Below are 16,642 nucleotides of genomic sequence, written 5' to 3' on the forward strand. Positions count from 1 at the left end.
CATTTATTCATTTACTTTAAAACTTAAGAAGTTGTTCCACTCACCTGGTGACTGAAGCTGTAACAACGAGCTCGGAACGACTATCTCACAACCGGGGGTCTCGGTTCCTCGGGTCCGAACCTACACAGGTGGACTCAAATGAGGCACCAAACAACAAGAACATAACTCTAGACATACCCCCAAAAACCTCCTAAAACATCACCAAAACACTCCTAGGAATCATGCAAGAAAAGGCTGGATAGGGCACTTTCGGCGGCACCTTCGGCGGCCGAAAGTCCCTCCAGAGACGAAAGTCAGGCAGGTTCGGCGGCACCTTCGGCGGCCGAAACTCCCAGACAGAGACGAAACTCATGCATGTTCGGCGGCACCTTCGGCGGCCGAAAGTCTCGGACAGAGCCGAAACTTCAACTTTCGGGGGCAAGCTTCGGCAGCCTAAAGCTGCCTCTCAAGCCATGTTCGGCGGCCGAAAGTGCCTTCGGCTGCCGAACCTGGTTTCTGCCAAAGGGCAGAAACTTTGGCTCCCCTATGCACAAATGCCTCCCAACTCTCACATCATGCATATACTTCACCCAAATCATGCATACAAGTTCCTAGGGGCCTCAAAACATCAAATACCCCAACTACAACACTTCAAGCATACTCAAACATCATACATTGATCATAAATCACTTAAAACTTAACATTTGCTTAAAAACTCATACAACCCTATACATGTCATTCTACCCCATAAAATCACTTAAAACTTACTTAAAACACATGAAGAGCTTAAGATCGGCTCTTACCTCTTGAAGATCGAGGGTTGAGGAGATCTAAACTTGGAGATGGGAGAAGTTCCAACTTTTGGTCTCCAAGCTCCAAAACTTGTTCTAAGCTCAAAGATCTTCAAAACCAAAGTTATAAACTTGTAAAGATCATGGAAAAAGGAAGGAAAAACTCAAGATTGGGGAAGGATGGCGGAATGCTCACCTTGGCCGAAATGGGGAGAAAAAGCTCGCCCATTTTCGGCTAAGGGACCCTTTTATAGGTGGCTGGCCAGGCCACGTTCGGGGGCCGAATGTGCCTCCGCATCCATGCAATGTTCGGCGGCCGAACTTGACTTTCGGCGGCCGAACCTGAACTTCCCTAACTCATGCTTTCGGGGGCCTAACGTGCCTCCAAAACGCATGCATGTTCGGCGGCCGAACTTGACTTTCGGCGGCCGAACCTGGATTTTCCTCCAATGCTATTTTCATGCAAAAACTCATTTAGTTTCATACTTTAAAACCATTAAAAACATAAAAACATTTCATAAAACATGTCTTTACCCTTCTAGAAGTTCCCGACATCCGAAATTCCACCGGACGGTAGGAATTCCGATACCGGAGTCTAGCCGGGTATTACATTCTCCCCCCCTTAAGAACATTCGTCCCCGAATGTTCCTCAACTAATACATGCATAACATAGAACATAACATACATACTAAACACATAGAACACATAGATACTAACCTCTAAAAGAGGTGGGGATACTGTTGGAGCATGGACTCCCGTGTCTCCCAGGTACATTCTTCTATATTGTGGTGGTTCCAAAGGACTTTCACCATCGGGATTTCCTTGTTTCTTAGCTTTCTGATCTGGGTGTCTATGATCCGCACTGGCTGCTCAACATAGGTGAGATCCTCTTGGATCTCCACATCAGGCTCACTAAGAACCTTACTCGGATCTGACACAAACTTCCTCAACATGGAAACATGGAAAACCGGATGGATTCTTGCCATTGAAGCAGGTAAGTCCAGCTTGTACGACACATTCCCAATCTTTTGCAAGATTTCAAAGGGTCCGATGTATCGTGGGGCTAGCTTACCTTTCTTCCCGAACCTAACCACTCCTTTCATTGGAGACACCTTAAGCAATACCAGATCCCCCTCCTGAAATTCAACTAATCTTCTGCGGATGTCTGCATAACTCTTCTGTCTGCTTGCAGCAGTCTTGATTCTTTCTCTGATTATGGGTACCACCCTGCTGGTAATCTCTACTAGCTCAGGCCCTGCCAAGGCCTTCTCTCCAACTTCTTCCCAGCAAACAGGTGATCTGCACTTCCTTCCATACAAAGCTTCATATGGAGCCATCCCGATGCTAGCATGATAGCTGTTATTGTAGGCGAACTCTACTAAAGGTAAATGTTGCCTCCAAGAACCGCCAAAATCTAGCACACACATTCTGAGCATATCTTCTATTGTTTGGATGGTCCTCTCTGACTGTCCATCAGTCTGGGGATGGAAGGCAGTACTGAAGTCTAACCTAGTACCCATGGCATTTTGCAGACTCCGCCAAAATCTGGAAGTGAACTGAGGCCCTCTATCTGACACTATAGACACTGGAACCCCATGCAGCCTGACAATCTCATCTACATACACCTGCGCCAACTTGTCCACAGAGTAGCCACTCCTGACAGGGAGGAAGTGAGCAGATTTGGTGAGTCTGTCCACAATCACCCATATGGAGTCCAATCTGTTGGACGTCGCCGGTAACCCTACTACGAAGTCCATAGCTATGTTTTCCCATTTCCATTCTGGAATCGGTAGCGGGTTAAGCATTCCAGCTGGCTTCTGATGTTCCAGCTTCACCCTCTGACACACTTCGCAGGCTGACACGAACTGCGCCACTTCTTTCTTCATAGCTGGCCACCAATAAACCTTCTTTAGATCTTGATACATCTTGGTGGCTCCGGGGTGAATGTTGTATCTTGCATTATGAGCCTTTCTCATAATGTCTCCTTTTAGCCCTATGTCATCTGGTACACATAATCGACTCCCATAGCGGAGGATCCCCTTGTTGTCAAATCTGAACTCATCATTCTGGCCTGACTGAACAGTCCTGGCAATCTTCACTAACTCGGGGTCCTCATGCTGTTTCTGAGCGACTTGCTCAAGGAACACGGGTGTCACTTTCATCTGAGCCACTAAGGCACCTGTACCCGACAACTCTAACTGTAGCCCTTCTTCGATGAGCTTGTAGAACTCCTTTACTACTGGTCTTCGTTCTGCTGTGATGTGGGATAGACTGCCGAGTGATTTCCGGCTTAAGGCATCAGCTACAACATTAGCCTTACCCGGATGATACTGGATTTTGCAATCATAGTCACTGAGCAGTTCTACCCATCTTCTCTGCCTCAAATTCAAATCTCTTTGACTCAGGATGTACTGCAGGCTCTTATGATCTGTAAAGATCTCACATTTTACCCCATAGAGGTAGTGCCTCCACATCTTGAGTGCAAAGATTACTGCTGCCATCTCAAGGTCATGTGTGGGGTAATTCATCTCATGCTTCTTTAGCTGTCTAGAAGCATAAGCAATCACCCTCTCATTCTGCATAAGCACACATCCCAGTCCCACACGGGACGCATCACAAAAGACTGTAAAGTCCTCTCCACTAGATGGCAGTGCTAACACTGGTGCTGAAGTCAACCTCCTCTTAAGCTCTTCAAAACTCTCTTCGCACTGGTCGGTCCACAGAAATTTCTGATTCTTCCTGGTTAGTCTGGTCAGAGGAGCTGCTATCTTTGAGAAGTCCTGAACGAACCTCCTGTAGTAACCTGCCAAACCCAAGAAACTTCTGATCTCCGTCACTGAAGTGGGTCTAGGCCAGTTAACCACAGTCTCTGTCTTCTTGGGGTCTACCTCTATCCCATTCTCTGACACTACATGCCCCAAGAACGAAATGCTCCTTAGCCAGAACTCACATTTAGAGAACTTGGCATACAAGCCATGTTCCCTCAAAGTCTGCAAGACCAACCGCAGATAATGGGCATGCTCTTCTGCATTCCTGGAATACACTAAGATATCATCTATGAAGACAATAACGAAGTGATCCAGGTATTGGCTAAATACTCTGTTCATGAGATCCATGAATGCTGCAGGGGCGTTAGTTAACCCGAACGGCATCACAAGAAACTCATAATGCCCATATCTGGTCCTGAATGCCGTCTTTGGCACATCTTCATCTCTGATCCTCAGCTGATGATACCCAGATCTCAGATCTATTTTGGAGAAACAACCTGCTCCTGCTAGCTGGTCGAATAGATCATCAATCCTAGGCAACGGGTACTTGTTCTTGGTAGTAACCTTGTTCAACTGTCTATAGTCGATACAAAGTCTAAGGGATCCATCCTTCTTCTTCACGAACAACACTGGAGCACCCCAAGGTGAGGCACTCGGTCGGATGAAACCCTTGTCTACCAGCTCTTGCAACTGTTCTTTAAGCTCTTTCAGCTCTGCTGGCGCCATCCTGTAGGGAGGGATAGAGATCGGTCTGGTTCCTGGCATCAATTCTATTTCGAACTCTATCTCCCTAGGAGGCGGTAAACCTGGCAGCTCGTCTGGGAAAACATCTAAGAACTCTCTAACCACAGGCACCGAGGCGGGCTCTCTAACATCTCTGTCTAGCTCTCTCACATGAGCTAGATAACCCTGACAACCCCTCCTGAGCAGCCTACGAGCCTGTAGGGCTGATATCAAACCTCTAGGTGTACTCCCCCTGTCTCCTCTAAAGACGACCTCTGACCCATCCTGACATCTGAACTTAACCACCTTGTCTCTGCAATCCAAGGTAGCACCATGGGTAGATAGCCAATCCATCCCTAGAATGACGTCAAAATCTGTCAAGTCTAGAACCACTAGGTCGGCGGATAGGCATCTTCCCTCTATGAAAACTGGACTGTACTGGCAGACTGACTCTGCCACTGACGGGTCACATTTGGGTCCGCTGACCCATAGGGGACACTCTAACCCAGAGACCATCAAACCCAACCTCTCGACCACTCTCGGAGAAACAAAAGAATGGGATGCACCCGGGTCCATTAAGGCATAAACATCTGAACAACCAATGATGATATTACCTGACACCACGGTGTTGGATGCGTTTGCCTCCTGCTGCGTCATTGTGAAGATCCGTGCTGGAGCTGACGGACCTTCCCCTCTGTAAACTGATGAAGAAGAGGCTGACCCTCTCCCTCGGCCTCTGCCACTAGCCTGTGTTGCGGCTGAAGCTGCTGGCTGTGCTACGCTACCCGAAGTTGTCTGCTGGGGCTGTGCCGTAGGAACTGCTCTCGGACACTCCCAAGACATGTGTCCCTCTTGCCCACACCTATAGCAGGCTGTCGTCCCAAACCGGCATACTCCCCTGTGTAGCCTACCACACCTTGCACACACTGCATTATCAGCACCAGAACTTGAGCCACTTCCTAATCCCAGACCTGATTTGATCTTGCTCCAGAACTTATTTTTCTTTGGTTTCTTAGTGGTATTGCCCCACTTCTTACTAGCTGAACTCAAGGACGAAGGGTCTATCCTTCCCCCACCTGGGGTCTTAGAACCAGAAGGTTGTGCCACAGACTGCTTGACTTTTCCCTCTATTACGGCACTAGCCTCCATTCTCCTGGCCATGTCTATAATGGCATGGAAACTTTCTCTATCAGCTGACTGAATCAAAGAGGAATACCTGGAATTGAGCCTCATGACATACCTCCTCGATTTCTTCGGATCTGTATCCAGATGCTGCCCAGCAAATGGCAACAACTCTAAGAATCTATCGGTGTACTCATCGACACCCATCTCATCTGTCTGCTTCAGCTGTTCGAACTCAATCACCTTCAGCTCCCTGGAACTGTCAGGGAAAGCCCATCCTGCGAACTCATTCGCAAACTCCTCCCATGACAAACTGTCCACCTTTGGTTTCACATAGTTCTTGAACCATTCTCGTGCCTTCTTGCATTTCAGAGTGAAACCAGCCATCTGAATGGCTCTATTGTCATCAGCCCCTATCTCATCTGTAATTGTTTTGACCTTCTCCAGGTACACAAACGGATCATCACCGGTATCAAACTGAGGAGCACCCAACTTCATATAGTCGGTCATCTTAGCCTTGCTCCCTCCAGATGAGGTAGGTTGAGGTCTTTGGTTTTCTATAACTGTGGTTTCTGCTGGTGGTGGAGGTGCGGCATCCCCTGGGATAGGGTTTGCTGTGCCTGGATGGAAGGATGGAGGTGGGTACATAGGGTACTGTGGATACTGTGGGTAAAAAGGTGGGTATGGCATGTGAGAAGGGTAAGGATTAACACTGGGGTAATCCGATGTACCTCCCATCGAATACCCGGGGTATGGTGAAAAAGGTGGGTACTGGGGTGGTGGAATAAACCCCGAGGCCTGAGTGCCTCCCTGAGACTCACCCATGCCCTCTTCTGGCATGCTCACACCAAGACTACCATCCCTCCTCTGGTCCACATCCATCTCTTCTCCCATATCTACTGACCTGTCTCCTTGAACCGTTCCTCTTACTGATCTGTTTCTACCCAGATCCAGAGATCTTCTAGGATCTCCCACTGCTCTGTCCCTGTGGGACCTACTCGACATTGCCCTTGGCAATGCTGGAGGACGGGCGCTCGTGCCCTCATCCTCCGGTGGTACTCTAGCCAATCTAGCTGATCGACGAGTTCCTCGCATTCTGTTTACTGAAAAACAGCACAGATAACAAAACATTAGCATCCAATGGTTCATGTGGAAACACATGAACCCACATCATATACATAGCATATTTCATGGCATATCATACTTTCATTCTAGACAGGACTCTACATCCTATCCTAGTGGACATGATTTCCTATTGTGCTTGACTTTCTATCACATCTATGAGCCCGACACTCTAGGTCCGACCATAGGAACCTAGGGCTCTGATACCACTCTGAAACGACCCGAAAATCAGGCCGCCACCGGCGCTAGGATCCAGATCGGCTTAAGGCCGCCGGGACCCGTAGCAAGCCAAACATACATCCTGTGAACCTGTTTAATCCCATACATGGTCATCAACATACATAAAAATTAAAAACTTTTCTTTCATTCATTCAAACATTTCTTTGCCAAGCCTAGCCTGTGCATGCACAAACATAACATAAACCTCTCATTGGAATCCTCATCAAATATTCCAATGGGGTAACATAACATAACATAGGCTTGGATTACATAATCATCATAAAAACATTATATCTCATACAAGACCATGTGTACTGGGAATACAACAGACTCTAGTCAAGCACATTATCAAACTTACATTACATTACATCTCATCTTACTTATACATTACCAACAAACCATGTCCACAGCTAAGCTATTACATAAACTTCTCTTACTCTGCTGACTTCTCTATCTACTCTGCACCTGCAAGACTGGGGTTAGGGGAGAGGGGGTGAGCTATAAAGCCCAATGAGCGGAAACTAAAAATATTTGCTTTAATTCCACCCTTTTTAGGTATATTATTATTCATTTTATTATTATTATGATTCCTCCATTTTTAGGTATATTATTATATAACTTTTTCTTATTCATGCTTTCATGGAATGCAACACATCACAGCTAATCACATAAAGGATGAATTTGTCACCAATAGCCCTCTACATTTCCATTAGTGCCAGAACGTAGAATGGGTCCTGGTCTTTCTCTTACATAGTGCCAGGGACGTAGAATGGGTCTTCCTGGACTTCCATACCGTATCATCATCATATCATGACATAACATACGAGGGCTAATGGATCACTCAACATTCATCCACATCAACATCAATTTATGCAATGCAACATATTCGTGAGATCTAATGCAAACATCCTGAAATATTGCATGGCATAATGATGCATGGGCAATGCTTTATGATTCATTCATTTATTCATTTACTTTAAAACTTAAGAAGTTGTTCCACTCACCTGGTGACTGAAGCTGTAACAACGAGCTCGGAACGACTATCTCACAACCGGGGGTCTCGGTTCCTCGGGTCCGAACCTACACAGGTGGACTCAAATGAGGCACCAAACAACAAGAACATAACTCTAGACATACCCCCAAAAACCTCCTAAAACATCACCAAAACACTCCTAGGAATCATGCAAGAAAAGGCTGGATAGGGCACTTTCGGCGGCACCTTCGGCGGCCGAAAGTCCCTCCAGAGACGAAAGTCAGGCAGGTTCGGCGGCACCTTCGGCGGCCGAAACTCCCAGACAGAGACGAAACTCATGCATGTTCGGCGGCACCTTCGGCGGCCGAAAGTCTCGGACAGAGCCGAAACTTCAACTTTCGGGGGCAAGCTTCGGCAGCCTAAAGCTGCCTCTCAAGCCATGTTCGGCGGCCGAAAGTGCCTTCGGCTGCCGAACCTGGTTTCTGCCAAAGGGCAGAAACTTTGGCTCCCCTATGCACAAATGCCTCCCAACTCTCACATCATGCATATACTTCACCCAAATCATGCATACAAGTTCCTAGGGGCCTCAAAACATCAAATACCCCAACTACAACACTTCAAGCATACTCAAACATCATACATTGATCATAAATCACTTAAAACTTAACATTTGCTTAAAAACTCATACAACCCTATACATGTCATTCTACCCCATAAAATCACTTAAAACTTACTTAAAACACATGAAGAGCTTAAGATCGGCTCTTACCTCTTGAAGATCGAGGGTTGAGGAGATCTAAACTTGGAGATGGGAGAAGTTCCAACTTTTGGTCTCCAAGCTCCAAAACTTGTTCTAAGCTCAAAGATCTTCAAAACCAAAGTTATAAACTTGTAAAGATCATGGAAAAAGGAAGGAAAAACTCAAGATTGGGGAAGGATGGCGGAATGCTCACCTTGGCCGAAATGGGGAGAAAAAGCTCGCCCATTTTCGGCTAAGGGACCCTTTTATAGGTGGCTGGCCAGGCCACGTTCGGGGGCCGAATGTGCCTCCGCATCCATGCAATGTTCGGCGGCCGAACTTGACTTTCGGCGGCCGAACCTGAACTTCCCTAACTCATGCTTTCGGGGGCCTAACGTGCCTCCAAAACGCATGCATGTTCGGCGGCCGAACTTGACTTTCGGCGGCCGAACCTGGATTTTCCTCCAATGCTATTTTCATGCAAAAACTCATTTAGTTTCATACTTTAAAACCATTAAAAACATAAAAACATTTCATAAAACATGTCTTTACCCTTCTAGAAGTTCCCGACATCCGAAATTCCACCGGACGGTAGGAATTCCGATACCGGAGTCTAGCCGGGTATTACAGGCTTAAGGCCGCCGGGACCCGTAGCAAGCCTAACATGAAACCTGTAAACCTGTTTAATCCCATACATGATCAACAAACATACATAAAAATTAAAACTTTTCTTTCATTCATACACCAAACTCAACCTGTGCATGCACTGAACATAGCCATACTCATAAACTTGACCCCTCTGTGGGATCTCAACAATGCCCCCAATGGGTGGCATAACAAGTGTTGAGTTGGTTAAACATAGTCATCAATAAACATTAAGATCATGTATCAAAAAGGGATTACAATATACTATGGTCAAGCACACTTCTAACCTTAATATCGTTACATTACATATCTATACATCATTATACAATCTGTCATGTCCACATTCTAACTATTACATACATAAGACTTCATTACTCTTCTTGACTTCTCTGTCTAACCCGTACCTGCAAACCTGGGGAATTTGGGAGAGGGGTGAGCTACTAGAGCCCAGTGAGCAGAATAATAAAGCATTTAAAACATATGATAACATGAAATGCATCACATCACAACTAATCATATCAAGGATGAACTTGTCACCATTTAGCCCTCTACATATTCCAATCATGCCAGGGGCGTAGTGCAGGCCACACCTGGTCTTTCCCTTATACATAACATAACATAACATACATAATCCGTGGTGCCGGGGGCGTAGTGCAGGCCACGTCCGGTCTTTCTCTTACATAGTGCCAGGGGCGTAGTGCAGGCCACATCTGGACTTCCATATCATATCATCATGTCATAACATATGAGGGCTAATGGATCATTCAACATTCATCCACATCAACAACATATTATGCAATGCAACATATTCGTGATTTCTAATGCAAACAACCTAGAATATCACATGGCATCCGTGATGCATGAACATGCTCAAAACTGATTTATTTATTTAAAAGCATAAGAGTCATTCCACTCACCTCTGGCTAGCTCTGACACTGACTGAAGCAGCTGACTCACTGCTGGGGTCCTCGGTTCCTCGGGTCCAAACCTACACAGGTGGACTCAAATGAGGGACCAACATACTAGAACATAACTCTAAAACATCCCCCAAAAACCCCCTAAAACACCTCAAAACAATCATGCAAAAACATGCAAAGGAAGGCTGGACAGGGCAGGTTCGGCGGCACCTTCGGCGGCCGAAAGTCCCTCCAGAGCCGAAACCCAGGCAGGTTTGGCGGCACCTTCAGCGGCCGAAAGTCCCAGACAGAGACGAAAGTCTCTTTTCGGGGGCAACTTCGGCAGCCGAAAGGCCTGCCTCCCCAGCCATGTTCGGCGGCCGAAAGTTCCTTCGGCTGCCGAACCTGGTTTCTGCCAAAGGGCAGAAACTTGGCTCCTTTATGCACATTTGCCTCCCAAATCTTTCAATCATGCATATAGTTCAACCAAAACATGCATACAAGCTCCTAGGGGTCTCAAACTACCTTAAACCCCAACTACAACACATCAAACACACATTACAAGCCACATTGCTCAAAAACTCATCAAAAACCCATAAACTCAACATAAGCTTACTCATGCATTTTCTACCCCATGAACTTCATAAAACTTACTTAAAACATAATATAAGCTAGAGATCGACTCTTACCTCTTGAAGATCGAGAGTAGAGGCGACCAAACTTGGAGTTGGGAGAGATTTGGGTTCTTGAACCTCAAAGCTCCAAAACTTTGCTTAAAAGCTCAAATCTTCAAAACAAAGTTAAAACAAATGAAAATCTTGAAAGATCTAGAGGAAAAACATCAAAGATCGGCGAGGGACGGCGGAGAGCTCACCTTGGCCGAAAATGGGGAAAAGCTCGCCCGTTTTCGGCTAAGGGACCCTTTTATAGTGGCTGGCCAGGCCACGTTCGGGGGTCGAATGTGCCTCCGCATGCATGCCATGTTCGGCGGCCGAACCTGGGCTCCCCTCACTTATGCCTTTGGGGGCCTAAGGCTCACCCGAAATGCATGCATGTTCGGCGGCCGAACCTGGATTTTCCTCCAAAGTTGTTTTCATTCAAAAACTCATTTCCTCTTTACTTAAAATCGTCAAAAACATTAAAATATTTCATGAAAACATGGTTTTACCCTTCTAGAGGTCTTCGACATCCGAGATTCCACCGGACGGTAGGAATTCCGATACCGGAGTCTAGCCGGGTATTACAACTATGGCTTCAACAAGGTACTTTTCCTTCTTCTCTTACTGAAACATTGATTGTTTTAATTCCTAAAGTGGATAGCCCTGAAACTGTTAAAAACTTTCATCCAATTGCGTTATGTAATGTGTTATATAAGATTATGGCTAAAGCTTTAGCGAACAAATTTAAAAGTGTCATTTCTATGATTATCTCTGAGAATCAGTCTGCCTTTATCCCTTATCGGTTGATTACCGATAATGTTATGGTTGCGTTTGAAATGATTCACAATATGAAAATTAATAAGGGCAAAAATGATGGTAATTGTGCACTTAAAATTGATATTTCTAAGGCTTATGATATAGTACAATGGGAGTTTCTAAAAGGTATGTTGGAATGATTTGGTTTTTCTACTCAATGGATTAGGTGGTTGACTATGTGCTTTTCGTAAATTTCTTACAATATCAATTTTAATGGTGATTGGATTGGTCTTATTGTGTCTGGTAGAGGTCTTCAATAGGGGGATCCTATTTCTCCGTATCTCTATTTAGTGTGTGCGGAAGGCTTATCGTTACTACTTAAAGATGTTGAATCTAGGGGCTGGTTGTAGGGCTGTAGGGTAGGTGTTAGGTGCCCAAAGATATCATATTTATTTTTTGCAGATGATTCTCTGTTATTTTTTAATGCTAGACTGGAGGAAGCAGATAATATTAAATATATTCTCAATACCTATGTGGCTGCTTCTGGACAAGTGGTGAACTTTAACAAATCTAGCATTTTCTTCAGTCCTAATATGATCTCCTCTGTAAGGTCTAATATAATATCTTGGATGTTCATTCACCATTGAGTCATAGTGCCTACCTGGGGTTACCTTCTCTTATTGGGAGGAATAAAAAAGCAATTTTTGATTTTCTGAAAGAAAGAATGTGGAAGAGGATAAATTCATGGAGCAGCAGAGTCCTATCTAGAGCAGGCATGGAGGTTCTCATAAAATCTGTATTGCGGGCTATATCTGCATGTTGCATGAATATTTTTTTAATTCCTATTATTATTTTGAATGAATTGCATAGAATGGTCAATGGATTTTGGTGGGAGGGTAAAAGAGAAGGGCGGAGGGGTATTAATTAGCTAGCGTGGGAGACAATGTGTAGTAGGAAGAAGGAGGGGGGTATGGGGTTTCGAGACTTTAGGAGTTTTAATTTGTCTTTACTTGGCAAACAACTGTGGAGGTTCTTAACAAATCCTAATACTCTTTGTTATAGAGTGTTTAAAGCAAAGTACTTCCCAAATGGTGATTTATTTTCCGCCAATATAAGTAATGGTGTTAGCTTTATTTGAAAAAGTGTGATGGCATCAAGGGAATTGATTCGGAGGGGTACAAGATGGAGGGTGGGTAATGGAGAGAAAATTTTAGTGGCTTCAGCTCCCTGGATTCCTAAGGAGGATACCTTTTTTGCGGATGATGGCCCCGATTTTATTGAACGACATTTATGTGTTTGTGATCTTTTCGAAGGTAATGGGAGGATTTGGAACATTGCTCTTTTAATGGAGCTTTTTTTTTTCCAAGAGATATCAGGGTTATTATTAGTATTCCTATTAGTATTACTAATAAGGAAGATTCCTTCTTGTGGCAATTTGATAAAAGAGGTGTGTAAACGGTGAAATCCGCATACTTTGTGTGTATGGACTTGATAAGAAGATCATCTTTTAATGTAGGGGGTGAGTTGTGGACTAGTTTGTGGAATGCTTCGGTCCCTCCAAAAGTAAAGGATTTTTGTTGGAGAGCTTGTAGAAATATATTGACTAAAAAGGATAACTTAAGGCAAAGGGGTGTGGATGTGGATGCTAGATGTCCTTGGTGCCATGAAGATGAAAGTGTCAATCATATTTTGTTGCATTGTCATGTGTCTAAGGAAGTTTGGAGGTTAGGGGGAGTGAGAGATTTGGAGTCTAATAATAATTTTTTTAATTTTTTACTGCAGATTTTGAAGTCCCAAGACAAGGTTCGAAAAACCTTTGTAATGGTCTGTGCATGGAGATTATGGTCAGCAAGGAACTCATTATTATGGAACCAGATGCAAAATTTAGCAGTTCACCTTGTGGAAGATGTCATGCATCATATCTTGGATTGGGAAGCTGCTCAACGTGCTGGTGCTTTGCATGGAAATACAACTGCTACTTTATATCAGAGCAGCAACTTGTTTTATTCTTCTAACCCTGCTCGTGATCCTTAAACTGTTCCTCTCCAAATTCGTGCATCATCTTTAAGTTTGGACAATTTCAATTGGTTTTGTCAAGTTGATGGGACTTTGTTTCAAACTCAAGATTTTATTGGCTACGGTTTTATTGTGGAAAACTCTGAGGGTATATTTCAACGTGGTGTTTTTGGTTTCTCGGAAGGTAATGGTACGCCGGTAATTATTGAAACTTTAGCTCTCCGTCACTATTTGCTTTTTGCGATAGAATTTTTGCCTTTTAATGGCTGTATTTTTATGGACTGTTTGCAAGTGGTTCAAGCTCTTCAGTCTCCACATTTAGACTTTTCTGAACTTGGTTTGATTTTGAATGATTGTAAATCTTTGTTAGACTCTAGAACTGATATTTCTGTTAGATGGGTTCGTCGTCATACCACTCTAACTGCTCATACTTTGGCTAGAGAATCTATTAAATATGATCATCTCTCTATTTGAGATGATATCCATCTTTATTTATGAAATTTTATTAATACAACAACTAGTTTTGCTTTACAAAAAAAGTATTTAGCTAAAATTATTTAAAAAAGGGAAATATGTATAAGAGTATTGATTTGAGATGGAAAAGGAACATTTTGTTGTATTACTAGAGAAATTATATGAATTTTTATATAATTCCTTGATGTAATGCCATCTTCCATAATAATTGGAACTACTAATCCATTTCCTAATTAATGTTACATTAATTTTTTTAAAAAATAAATAAATAAATAACAATTTTTTAAAAAGTAAATCTTATAAAATATTATTTTTTATAATTTTATTGTTTTAAGGAAAAAATTAAGGTATTTAGATATTCTAAAGATAAAGAATCGTAAAAAATTTCTAAAATTTGTTTAAAGTTTCTAACAACTTTTTCAGTTTTATAAAAAGGTAAATAATTTTACTTTCTTATAGTTTATCAGAATTAGCAAATTATTTTCTAAAACCATTAGAATATCATATTTTGAAAAATTAATTCTTTTAGTTTTCAATTAAAATAAACGTCGGTCAACTTGTTTCAACATTAAATATTTTATATTCAGTTTCACGGAAGATATTTTTTGCATAAAATATTTTTTATATTTAAAAATTTTAATTAATAAAAAAATGTCATTTTTCACAAATTTTATTATGTGATTTATATATAAATTTAATAATATATTTTACTTTTTAAATTAAAATTAAATAATAAAAAATTTTACAAAAAATATTTTTAAATAGAAGTTATTTTTCAAAAATAAATAAAAGTTTAGTCTTTATTTTATTTTAATTGTATATATAATTTAAATTGCCATGCTATATGATTCTTTTGATTACTGAATGGTATTTTCTTTAACATAAATCTATCTAGAATAATTAAAGAGTTTCTTCCCATTTCGGAGTTAGTTTTCAGCTAATCAAACAATCCCTTTTTTTTTTTTTTTTTTTCATAAATCAACCAGAAGAATTAAAAACTTGATTTGAAAAAAATTAATAAAAAATTCAATTATCGATTTTCACAAAAAATACTAACATTTAATAATAATTATTAACTTTTTAAAATCTAGATTGCCTCAAACATATATTAAAAAAAAAATTATTCAATTCCATTTAAACATGGAGCTAGTGAAATACATATTTATAAAAAATTATTATTTAATTTTTATATTATAAAACAATTCATTAATCAGTTATTTGATTTTAAAAAATATATTAAAATATTTTTAACCTTTTAAAAAATCTACTAATTACTTCATTCCTTAATTTTAATCATTAAATATTATATAATTTAGTTGATATAATTTTAAAAAATTTATTATTTAACTACTCAAATTTTTTAAAAAATTTATTAATTAGTTTCTCTATATTAAAAATATTTTAAATTCTTTTATAATATTTAATAATTAAAATTAATAAAAAAATTAATTAATAAATTTTTTAAAAATTAAAATAGTAATTTTTTTTTTTTTTTGACGCGGAGTTGAGATTATCGGTGTCTTTGATGTGAGAATGTGGTCATAATTGGTGGGATTGCATTCTCAACCTACAGAATATATTTTGCTTAATTTTTAAATTGAAGCAGAAATCTACCACTTTTACTTTTTTTTTTTTTTTTTTTTTTTGTTTCGGCCTTTAGAATAATTGATGAACAGTGCAAGGGCCCACTACTTCAATCAACACCAACTCCTACTGTGTAAATGGTGACTGCCGTATTGTTCTCAATTTCTTTTTTCAATAATTATAATTTTACGTCCATAAAGAATATTAAATTTAAAGTTCAACTTTCAACTTCAATCTAATTTGCACATCAAATAAAAATTAAATATATTACTAAATATTAATTTCATATGATCCAATAAATTTAATTAAATTTTTTAATATGTAAATATTTGTTAATAATTAATTTAAATTTAATAAAAATAAAAATAATTTAAAAATTTATAATCCATATTAATACATTAAAGACCAGTTTGGTTTAATCATTAAATGCAACTCATAGCTAATTGATAACTGATAATTGTTGCTAATAATTGATAATTAATTTTTAATTATAATGAAAATATTTTAAATTTTTGTTAAAATATATATAATTGTTGCTATTAGCGTGTGAAACAATGAATAGAAATATATATTATTTATTATTGAAAATAATATATATAATATTTAAAAATGTGATGCAAATAAAATATTAATTATTTTTAATATATATGTATTTTTATTTAAATAAATATTATAATTAATATAATTATTTTTGTAATATTTATATTATAAGTATAAATAATTTATTAATATACAATAAAATTTATTTTATTATAAAAATTTTATAATAATAAATATTAAATGGATAGTATAATTCAAATGAAAAAATAAAATCTCATGAAAAAGTTTTAAAATGAGGGTGGAAGAAAAGGCCGCTGATAAATGTTTATCAAACTATCGATTGTTTTTTTAAATAATTTACTAAATATATAAATTAATTGTTTGAAAATTAATCAGCTGTCAGTCATGAGAAAAAGTTAAATTAAACGCCCTTTAAACACCAGCAATAAATTATTAACCTCCATTACCTACCCAAATTATAAATTAGAGAAATTAAATATTCATACACTTATACTCAATTTAAATAAGGTAAATTACATTTTAATCCTTAAATTTTAACATAATTAATGAATCGATTTCTATATTTTTTAAATTAAATACTTAAATTTTTCTATAATCAGTCTGTCTAAATTATAG

Source organism: Manihot esculenta, chromosome 17 (genome assembly GCF_001659605.2).
Source record: "Manihot esculenta cultivar AM560-2 chromosome 17, M.esculenta_v8, whole genome shotgun sequence".
Classification (NCBI taxonomy): Eukaryota; Viridiplantae; Streptophyta; class Magnoliopsida; order Malpighiales; family Euphorbiaceae; genus Manihot; species Manihot esculenta.